Genomic DNA, 12,431 nt, shown 5'->3' with positions numbered 1-12,431 from the left:
GTTTTTTTTAATTTGTCATTTACGGGCCTCTTATAGCTGACTATGCGGTATGGGTTTTGCTCATTGTTGAAGGCCGTACGGTGACTTATCAATAGTTGTTAATTTCTGTGTCATTTGGTCTCCTGTGGAGAGTTGTCTCATTGGCAATTTATAATATAACACATATTCTTATTTCTATATCACCATAGATACCAGGGTTTTCTATGGAACGCCATGACTGCCTTATTTTAATGATCATTATTATATGCAGTGCTCACACCATTATATACAGTGCTCACACCATTATATGCAGTGCTCACACCATTATATGCAGTGCTCACAACATTATATTAAGTGCTCACAATATTATATTAAGTGCTCACAACATTATATTAAGTGCTCACAACATCATGTTTGGACCACTGCCTATAATGTTGTGAGCACTTAATATAATGTTGTGAGTACTTTAAAATATAATGTTGTGAGCACTGCATATAATGGTGTGAGCACTGCATATAATGCTGTGAGAACTGCATATAATGTTGTGAGCACTGCATTTAATGCTGTAAGCACTTAAAATAATGTTGTGAGCACTTTATATAATGTTGTGAGCACTGCATATAATGGTGTGAGCACTGCATATAATGTTGTGAGCACTGCATATAATGATGTGAGCACTGCATATAATGATGTGAGCACTGCATATAATTGTAGCAGACAGAGTTATTAGTTAATTTTTAGCTCCCTTTGGTAAAACTCTAAATTTCATATTTGATGTATTTCATTGTTAATTAATTTTCATGACGCTTATTAAGGATATATTTGTTAAATTACATAGCTTTTGCTATTTTAATTCATTGATTAAAGATATTTATTTAAATTGTAAAGTTTAATATTTGCATCGTTGCAAATTCTTTGGTTACCTTCTGTGAGAAATTTATATATTTTATATAAGTAGTTTTAGATTCTTAATTTGAATTCTCTGAGGACTGACATTCAGTCCAACCAAGGAAAGCCAAGCTTTCCAACCAGAATTTAGGTTAGTGCATTTGCTACATGCCTCCATAGTACGTAAGTGCATTTGCTACATGCCTCCATAGTACGTAAGTGCATTTGCTACATGCCTCCATAGTACGTAAGTGCATTTGCTACATGCCTCCATAGTACGTAAGTGCATTTGCTACATGCCTCCATAGTACGGGTTAATTGGAAGTCATTGAATGCTCCATTTCTACACTTTTGGCTTTACATAATAAAAGTTGTACTTTGTTGAATAAATTATATATTGTTTTCAGTTTTTGGTTTTCAGTTACTTAGATATATTATAGCGCATCACTTTTGGCATCAGTCGTTTTCCGCACACATCAGTTTACAAACTAGAATTAGCTGTGGTCCGCATCCCAGAATCTTAGGCAGAATTGTTCCTGCTACATTTGGTAGTGCGAGTGGGGTGTGGAATTCTAAAGCAGCTTTTCTGGTTTGTAACTGAACAAAATTATATATAAGAAATGGAGCAGACATTTGAGTCAGTTATTGGTGCTACTGGATATGACAGTCCTAATCAGAGCAGTTTTGAATAGTTATTTCTGGGGTATTTTGTTTTCATAGTTTGGTTTATTTTGTAAATGTTTATTCAGTTATGATTAGGTTTGAAGAAAAACCTTGTTTGTTTGATGGTATCAACATTGATATAACAGATTATTTTGTTCACTTTGAGACAGTTTCTCTTTGGAATAAGTGGAATCAATTTGAGATGGCATGTCAGTTAATAATGAATTTGAGAGGTGATGCTCAAACTACTTTACGTTTCTTAAAGAGGCCACAGTTATACGATTATGACTGCTTGAAAAATGTTCTCATTCAGAGGTTTAATCCTAAGGAGAGGGTGGCATATTTTAAATTTCAACTGCGAGTTTGTAGTTTGAAGGAAAATGAAACAATTTCAGAATTTGGTCAGCGTTTCAAGATACTTGCTCATAAGGCTTATCCTGATAATTTTTCAGATTTAGATGAATATTTTACTGACTTATTTACATCATGTTTGAATATTGAGATGGCTAAATTTGTCACTTTTAAACACCCTCATAGTTTAGATGAGGTTTTATCACTAGCTATTGAATATGAAGCTGTTCATTTTTCTGGTGATCGTGAGATTATTGATGAGACAGAAAGTTTAGATTGTTGTAAAACAGTTCATAACAGTTTTGAAATTTTAATTAATATATTGAGGAGGAGATTGAGATCACGAAGGAAAGGTAAACCTAAGAGATGTTTTAAATGTCATCAGTTAGGTCATGTCAGGTCTAAGTGTCCAAATGTGTCTTTTAGAGTTCATGCTAGAGATGAAAGGTCTGCAGATATTCAAGTCAAGCTCTCAGAAATAGGCGGGATGTCGGAGAACGATTTAAATCACAATTTTTGCAGTTCAGATTGTGTAACCTTGGTTTAATGTTTGTTTTTAAATTATGTTGTATATTTATAGTTTTACTTTATATTCATTTCAATATACTCAGAGGTGTCACAAGCCTCAATTTTGGTTGTTTGGTTTTTCCTTTTCCAAGGGAGGGATGTTGCACATCCCAACTGGTTTTATTTTTCATTTTCATTACTGGCTTGAATTATGGCTGATCTTCTGTGTAGTTTGAAGTGTAGACTGTTAGTTAGTATTAGTAGGAATTGGTTTGTTTTATGAGTTGTTGCTCGTTTGTCTGGATTGTAATCTCTAGCTAAATATTTAGTATTTAGGGAGTTTATGAGAGTCCGAATTTGTGACATTTGTCATGGCGGAAACCAATAGAGTGAAAGTTAAGCTTGAAGTTAGGAACACTTCTAGCCTATACAGATGGATCTAATCCATTATTTAGTACCTTGCACCAAATTTGGGCATCGTCCATTTTATTTTGAGAACCTTGCTATAAAGCTGGGCATCGTGCAACTTTATTTTGAGAACCTTGCATACAGATGGACCCGATCCATCTTTGGTGGCACAACGTCTGTGTTACCGTTATCAACAACGTTGGAGTGCAGTTAAAGAACCCGGTGGTACACGTCAAATGTGCCACTGTGAGATCAACAATGGTGGACATTGCCTGGTATAAATTTTCATGTTGGATTTTAACATTAGCTGTGCCGTTACCGTGTATGCCGTACCACTGATTCTGAAGCCTACTTACCAAGAAGACCTCAAGTCGCGTCCGCCAAAAGATGTACATAATTCCGATGTGTGTTTGTGTATGCCTTAAACAGTGACATTTATTTAAAAGGGATATTATCACATGTTTTTGAAAGACATTTAATCTGACGACGTTAGTTATCAAATGTTATTCCATATACATTTGTTTTCGAAGGGAGGAGGAGGGTAGCAGATACGTGAAGTGGTCTCCATTGAACAGATTGAACTGTCTCGGGATTTGGATTTGACTTATATATGTTTGATTTAATGTTTACATGACTTTTGAATTTTGCGTTTTTTGTGCAGCAGATACATCAATTTGTATGACATTTGCATATTTGCGTGTTTATTGTTGCATATTCATGAAAGACACTTTAAATTTGAAGACTTTATTGATGAAATTTTTCGTTTGTCTTAGGGGGGAGGAATGTAGCAGACAGAGTTATTAGTTAATTTTTAGCTCCCTTTGGTAAAACTCTAAATTTCATATTTGATGTATTTCATTGTTAATTAATTTTCATGACGCTTATTAAGGATATATTTGTTAAATTACATAGCTTTTGCTATTTTAATTCATTGATTAAAGATATTTATTTAAATTGTAAAGTTTAATATTTGCATCGTTGCAAATTCTTTGGTTACCTTCTGTGAGAAATTTATATATTTTATATAACTAGTTTTAGATTCTTATTTTGAATTCTCTGAGGACTGACATTCAGTCCAACCAAGGAAAGCCAAGCTTTCCAACCAGAATTTAGATTAGTGCATTTGCTACATGCCTCCATAGTACGTAAGTGCATTTGCTACATGCCTCCATAGTACGTAAGTGCATTTGCTACATGCCTCCATAGTACGGGTTAATTGGAAGTGATTGAATGCTCCATTTCTACACTTTTGGCTTTACATAATAAAAGTTGTACTTTGTTGAATAAATTATATATTGTTTTCAGTTTTTGGTTTTCAGTTACTTAGATATATTATAGCGCATCACTTTTGGCATCAGTCGTTTTCCGCACACATCAGTTTACAAACTAGAATTAGCTGTGGTCCGCATCCCCGAATCTTAGGCAGAATTGTTCCTGCTACATAATGTTGTGAGCACTTACTATAATGTTGTGAGCACTTTATATAATGTTGTGAGCACTGCATATAATGGTGTGAGCACTGCATATAATGTTGTGAGCACTGAATATAATGCTGATCATTAACATAAGGCAGTCATGGCGTTCCATAGTTTTCAATTTGAACGCCAGACGCTAAGATGTCAATTAGTAAAGATTTCAACCATATTAATATATACTGAGCCAAAAAAGTTTAGCAACACTTTTCTTTTTTATATTTTTTTTTGTTATTTCTGGAAAAAAATTGTTTAAACATCATAGATATAATCCTTACTTGTACCTGTAATTTTAAACAGACGTACTCTTTTCCTGGTGATTGATTTCGCGCCGTTTCAGCTTTGCACGTGTAATTGGTGTTTTACCTTCTGTACCTGTACTTTTAATACGATATTAAAAATTTCCTTTTCACTTACGTTCAGAAACACACCATTGGTAAGAAAAACATATACACCTTTGAAAAAATTGCATGGGGGCGTCATCCAGGCCTCCCCGAAAATGACCGTCAGAAAGCTCTTGGTATGGTTGATGCCCGAATGAGTGTTGCTGACATCGTGGCTCGATTTAATGTGCATAAGGCAACAGTTTAGAGACTAACAAACAGATATCGACAAATTGTAACTGCACCGGATAGGTTGATATATCGTAGACCAAAAAAAAAAACTATCGTCACGGGAGGAGCGCTACCTTCGCTTTACGTCAACATGTGACAAGTATTTTCCGGCCACAAAAGTAGTGCATTGACTAAGGGCAGCTGCTGGTGTGCCTGCCAATCCTTCATTGGTGCACTTAGGGCATGGCTAAGAAATTGATTTTGAATAACACTATACTCATTTCCGCATTTTGACCCTCCCACGCTCCACACAAAGAAAATCCAAATGAATGTGAGTGATAAACATTCATGTTGCTTCTGACATGTCATAATTTCATTTTGTTATTATCAAAATTGTATGTTGTTATGATTTGGTAACAAAATAAAATTTCACATTTTTGTTGCTAAACTTTTTTGGCTTAGTATAAATATGGAGACTTGTGTTGCTGATCAGTTTTGCTGTTCCAAAAAGTTTCAGTTTATCTTATAAATTCTTTCAGATATTTCTTCAGCGGTTTGCAAAATTATTACGATTGACATACTTTGGTAGGATTACTACGGATGATTCCGACAACAAATTTATGTTGGCATGTTATACACCATTGTAAAGATAAATCAATTTAGATTTACGATACTAGTATAACAAGTTTTAGCGGGGTTGACAGCCTATAAAGCGGCATATAACGGAACTTCGTCACCACCTGACATTTTTCTAAAATGCAAGTTAAGTACCTTGTGTTATAATAAGGTATATAGGAATTTTTTTTCTGAGACAAGTGGCTGTGTTTGTCTACTAGAGTTTTCGCAAAAAACCGCAAAAATGAGCAAAAATCGCTATTGATTGGCAACTCCTGTAAGGACTCGCCTGATATCGACCTTGTTGACTGCCAAGTTGTAAATTATTTCTAGCTGATGAAATTCTGGTATTTCATAAGATAGAGAAAACGCTCACAACTTACTGCAATTTCAAGGCGCCCCTTAGCCCCGTATTACACAAAATGTATTTGCAAGATGTCTACCATGCCATATAATTATGTGCACTGGAGAAAACGCTTTGGGTAACAGTTTGGGAAACGAAATCTTTTTTTTTTTAACATTCATCAATTCTTTATTGCACTCTTTGCTGTTTTAACACGAAATCTAACAAATGCTGTTTTTATGTGCATCTGATCGTGGATTGTGCATAGTCAGATTCATAGTTCTGTTATTCAATCAAACTGTTTTACGATAGATGGCCTAAGAAAGATTTGGCATTATGTTTTTCTATGGTCTCATGGTAGCGTGTTCGCCTCGAGTACGGGAGATTGTGGGTTCGATCACTTACCGGATCAAACCAAGGCCTTTAAACTGGTGTTTGCTGTTTCTTCGTGGCATTTAGGAGTAAGAGCAAAGACTGGTCGGCTCGGAATCAGAATAATGTGTTGGGGTAGGGTGACTGCGGACTGTTACCTTTTTGAAGCCAGGTTCACACTGCCGATCATATCAACTCGACCAAGCCCGATCAAGACAGATTAAATGATCGGGAGACTGGTCTGACCCAATCGAAAAGAATGTTCGCGGGGTTGTCTATCTTGCTCGTCATCGATCTGACTTTCTACCCGAGAATTTTAATTTGCCATGTCAAAAAAATTCGAGTAAGGATCGAGAAGCCAGTTACTCGACAGGTGACTGGAAATTCGTCGAGTAGCGGTCGAACTAATCGGGGAAGGATCGCGTAGAGATCGAGTTTGGTCGGAATACAAATATTTTACCGATCAGTACTCGATCATCTCGACCTTTGAATCGATTATTTCCCGATCAACGCCAGCCGGTTTGATCTCTGGTCCAGATTAACTCGACCAATATCCAATCGCGTCCAGATCACTGTGACTTCTATTACATTTTATCCCAGATCAACTCGACAATATACCCGATCTCTACGTGACCACATTCGACCTCTACTCGGTCATATATACGAGCACACATGACTGCTACACGATTCTCTAAAACGGTGTGCAGATCTAATTAACTCTCATAACTTTTCTTTTGCAAAAATATATTGTCACTATTTATTTTTAACTTTACAAAAGATTAACTCCACAATAATTCCACCATGTACATGTACAACTTGTCTGTACTTTTGCAAGGAGGGTTAAAATTTTAAAAGAGAAGCAAAAGATAAATTTTAACAAAGGAACAATCAAACTCAAAGGTCGAAAACAAACCGACACAGCCATAGCGAAAAACGAAAACCAACGAGAAGACAAACAGCAGTCCACATAACATAACAAAGAAAACTAAAAACTTAGCAACACGAACCTAACAAAAATCTGGGATGATCTCAGGTTCACCGGAAGGGCAGGACTTAAACTCTCTTCAGTGTGGAGGTGTTAAATTGTTGTGCCCAGTGTTTACAAATTTCACAAAACAGGAACTAAAATTAAACGTCGACATTCCAACATTTGCTCGAGAAACATACCCAGGAACTTCCAATTAGTTGATTTTGAACTTTGAAATTGTCACTACGTATCGGCATATGTTTTTGGGGTAAATACTTGTTGCACAATCAACACGTGGCAATTGTTTAGTGACATTTTCTACATTTACACGTGATCACCTTAAAGGCGCTTTTTTATTGGATACAGTCAGTTACAACTGCAACCAATGGAAATCATTACATCGTGGATCCAAAATTCTACCTTAATCCGCCAAGGGTGGAGAGGAAGGGACTTGATCGTAACCCTTGGCTATCGAAGATGGCATTACACAGCATCATCTTCACATACATTTGAATCATTCTATCGTACACCAGGCCATCGACCATCGGGATAAGCACAATCAACTACAACGTGGTGTATGGCGTCAGGGAAAGCAGATGGTAGATGGGAAGAAATGCTGTAACATCTACTGGAGTCTCTCAAAGAGACTATGTTAAACACTATTTCAATTCACCAGCAGGTTCTGAATCAGTTGAGTGTGGCAAGAGAGTATTTATTTAGTTCAGCAGTGTAATTATACAGTTACTTGTGGTTTCACCGTGAAACCGCCGATGTAGATATTTTAGTATGACATCTTATTCTCATCACGGTATTATAAAGTTGCCAAGATAGTTTTAAAAAGAGGTAATTATGTTTTGCCTTTTTTCTGCCTTTTGAAAAAAATCTTGATTGAAAGTTTATAAGGAAATCCAAAGAGTTAAGGAAATCCTTAAACTATTAATCATAATAATAATTTGAACCGTTTACAATTTCTTAATTAAAAACAAATACTCTTCTTTTCTTGAAAATTACATCACCAAATGAGACGTGTCACCGGATTGGTACCAATGTTATGCAATATGACAAGTGCAACGTGTAGTACATGATCTCCTTACCCTTCCGGAGCACCAGAGATCACCCCAGCAAGTTATGGTAGTTGATCAAATCTGAACACCCTTTTATATAATCTTGTAGCAGTCATGTTAATCGTGGTTAACCGAGAAGAGATAGAAAAATGGTCGAATTTGGTCAAGTAGAGATCGGGTATTTGTCGAGTTGGTCTGGGATCAAAAACAGTAGAAGTTGCAGTGATCGAGAAGTGATTTGACATTGGTAGAGTTAATCTGAACCACAGATGAAACAGGATGGCGTTAGTCGGCAAGCGATCGGATGTTAGTCGAGATGATCGAATACTGAACGGTAAAATATTTGTATGCCGACCAAACTGAATCTCTACACAATCCTTTTCCAGTAAATTTGACCGGTACTCGACGAATGACGATCTCTTCTAGAGTGGTTAGCTTTCCAATCTATCTTTAACTAAAATGTAGCACGCTAAATCCGTCTCAACCTGTCTTTCTAGTACAAAGCAGGGTTTATATTCCCATCATATAAAAATGTTCTCGTTCTGAATATGTATTTATTTTGCCACTTGACGTTTGACATCCATCCATGTATCTATCACAATGTTGTTAGATATTTTAGTTTTCAATGCTTTTCAATTTCGTATTTGGTGTTATCATTCCAACTGCTTTGTTTCACGGCAACTGATGAGTCTTATACTGAATGTATTTAATTATAATGTCATGATATACTTAGTGAGTTTTTTCAACAACTGGGTCGATGCCACTTCTGGAAGACATTTCGTCCCCGATGGAATCAACAGAAAAATAGACAGTGCTCATGTGTTGATCCAAAATATCATTGAAACGGTCTTTTGCTTTTAATTTACTGCTATCAGAGGCGGATTTAGGGGGGGGGGCATGGGGGCCCGCCCCCCTTTTGGGAAACAAATTGGTTGCTTATATAGGGAATCATTGAAGCGTGACTGGAGCGGGCCCCCTCTTAGGTCAGTCAGTGGGCCCCCACTTATGAAAATTTCTGGATCCGCCACTGGCTATGAAAATACTAAGGAGTTCCATAACCTATCATTATTTTTAATCTATTTTGTTTCTTAACTAATGTTCTTATTTCTTATAGTATCAATTTTAAATTCTGTATTTTTTTTACTTTCACTTAACTACATCCTTAAAACAATCGAACTCCGAAACAACGTCACCACTGTTTCGGAGTTTGTAATACAATCTGTATACCATTAACCAATACAGCATGGGAAGTATCTGCACTAAATGAACTGTTAAATTAACTCGCTGTTACGTTTTTTTTTCCGTGTTATTCATTCACATTATATCTAACGAATCCTTTTTTTGTTGTTTAAAAAAACATTCTTCATCCACTTTATGTTAGTCACATCTGCTGAGCTAATATATATGTTTAACAGACGTTTTGACAGAAAAATACATAAAAAAGTTCAATAGGGCACAAAGTTCACGTTTGTATGATTTTTACTTAGAGCGGAATAGATATGGACAAGCAGACAATGTAATGTTAGACTAGCTGACTGATTCTGTCAATACACTGGCTAGAGTTGACATTAAATTGCCCATGGTCAAGTTAAGATAGTCCGTCTATTGAAATATACCCTCTTGATGATAAGAGTTCAATAGGGCACACAGTTCTCATTTGTATGATTTTATCTTAGAGCGGACCAGACATGGACAAGCATACAATGTAATATTAGACTAGTTGACATATTCTGTCAATACACTAGCTAGTTTTGACATTAAATTGCCCTTGGTTAAAGTTAGTTCGTCTGATGAAATATACCTCCTTGATGATAAAAGAAGAGTTCAATAAGGTAACTCAGTGAACCAATGAAAAAACAATATGCTCATCTTCATGGTGAAATATCTCCGATCATATGATTCTTTTTAAGCCAAAAATAAGAATAAGTATTTATCATTAATATTTGTGTACAGGTAAATTGGCGCAAATGAGTTCCGATTATTGGCGCAAATGATACATTTGGAAAACAAAATTTGGCGTAAATGATACCCCTGAAAAACAGTAATTGGCACAAAAGGACTGCTGCCAATGTTATAATGTAAAAGCAGAAATTTTCGTGGAGGATTTAATTTCCTTTATTTCGTGGAAAGAATATATCCATGAAATTAAAACCCCCACAAAAATTTAACCTACATATTATATCACTTCCAATTTAATGAAAACCACAACACTAAATCCCCATGAAATCTTTTATAGAGACAAAACCACGAAATTAAAACCCCACGAAAATTAATGTTTCTACAGTACTTAAGGGATCAAAAGCGGATCCAGGGGGCATGTGGAGACGGCCCCCTCCTTTCGTGGGAAAACTTTGGTTGAATATATAGGGAATCCCTGAAGCGTGACTGGAGATGCAACCCCCCTTTTAGGTCTTTCAGCGGCCCCCCTACAAAAAATTCTGGATCCGCCACTGGAGATAATAGCTGCACGAACGTGCTTGTGTATAAATTTTTAAACAGCATATTATTAGTTACATGGTATGTGAGTTACTTCCCTTTCAAAACAAAAAATAGAAATCTGTAGACGACAAAATTTATAAAGAACGATTGAAATAGTATCTTAAAACAAATTGAAATCTATCAAGTAGTTATTGCTAGCATTTTTTTTCGTATAGACAAATGGAATTGGGTTCTTAATACATGTACTTAGTATCTTAGTATGGAAGAATTAATCACTTTGATAGGCCGGTAGTCTAACTACCACTTTTGTGAAGATAGACGATAAGATAAATTCAAGCTTTGCCCTCACCTCATATGGATTTTACTGACCCCATATATATCGTATTTTGGGACCAACATACCATTTAACCAATGCAGAATGAGTACATAAATCTCTTCGGCTGCCACTATAGGCTCTAAGCATTTCACATAGGAATAAAACTCAACATCCGGAAAAACTTTGGTTCATAACTGCTTTTATACATGCTACATGCATATGTACATGTTTAATGAGGAGGAGATCCGAAACCATACCGAATAGGATTGCAAGGTCAACTTTGGTTATATATGGAACCTAATTTAAGGTCTTTCAAATTAAACGCAATCGTATGTTTTGTTTTTGGCGCAAATGATATCATGTAATTTTAAAACATGTGGCGCAAACGTAGCATCGGAGAAAAAAGTATTGACACAAAAGGACGACGCATTTTTGGCGCAAACAGATCTCTCCCAATTTAATATATATGTCAGGTTGTTATACAGGCTTTGTGTGTGTGCGAACATATCATTTGCCATTGTATTGTATGTATAGTGTTTGCTCTCGTTATATTATAGAATTGTACTACAAATATAATGACGAATGGAGTCTCTTGTAGCTAACCTTACGGTATGTATTTTTTTCATCGATTGAGGCTGTAACGCGACCTGAATTTAATGCCATATTTGTCCGTTGGTCTTAATAAAATTATGAATGGAAATGGAGAATGTGTCAAAGAGACTATAACCCGACCAAAGAGCCAAGGAAACAGTCGAGGGCCACCAATGGGTCTTCAATACAGCGAGAAAATCCTGCATCCAAGGCGTGCTTCAGTTGGCCTCTAAACAAAAATGTGTACTAGTTCAGTAATAATGGACGGCAAACTAAACTCCGAAATATATAACAGAAACTAAAATTGAAATTTATACAAGACTAACAAAGGCCAGAGGCTCCGGACTTGGAACAGGCGCAAAAGTGCACAGTTGTCTTTTTGGCCATCATAATTACCACATCTTCTTATGTTTATGCGTGCACATATACATGTACGTTAATAAAAAAAAATGTATAGCTCGAGTAGTTCATAAGGGTAAACTGACCCAGCTTTGTAAAATAATTTCAGGAAAATCTAACCTCCAAGACTTAGCTATCAATTGTTACTGAAACAGGTGACGTCCAACAAATATTGAATATTGTGTAATTCATTGCGAAAACAAAACGAAGAAACAAATCTGTTTATATAATTGGTTGTTTGCTATATTTAGTAAGTAATTATGCTGGCATGTGGGAAATCTGATGGAAAGATCTTATTGTTATCCACTAGGTCATCTACATTTTGTAATTGGGGGGAAAACACTGTAAAAGATTGATAAAGATACTTATTTCTGACAGTTTGTCAGTTTTGACATGGTTTTAAATAGAACAACAAGTACCTTGAACGTTAATCGAACTTATAACTTGAAAATATTGTCAGTATTAATAACTAAATATATATATGACATATATGAGTAGATTCA

This window comes from Mytilus edulis, chromosome 7, assembly GCF_963676685.1.
Source record: "Mytilus edulis chromosome 7, xbMytEdul2.2, whole genome shotgun sequence".
Taxonomy (NCBI): domain Eukaryota; kingdom Metazoa; phylum Mollusca; class Bivalvia; order Mytilida; family Mytilidae; genus Mytilus; species Mytilus edulis.
The sequence above is the reverse complement of the archived record's forward strand: the minus strand, read 5'-3'. Positions refer to the sequence as shown.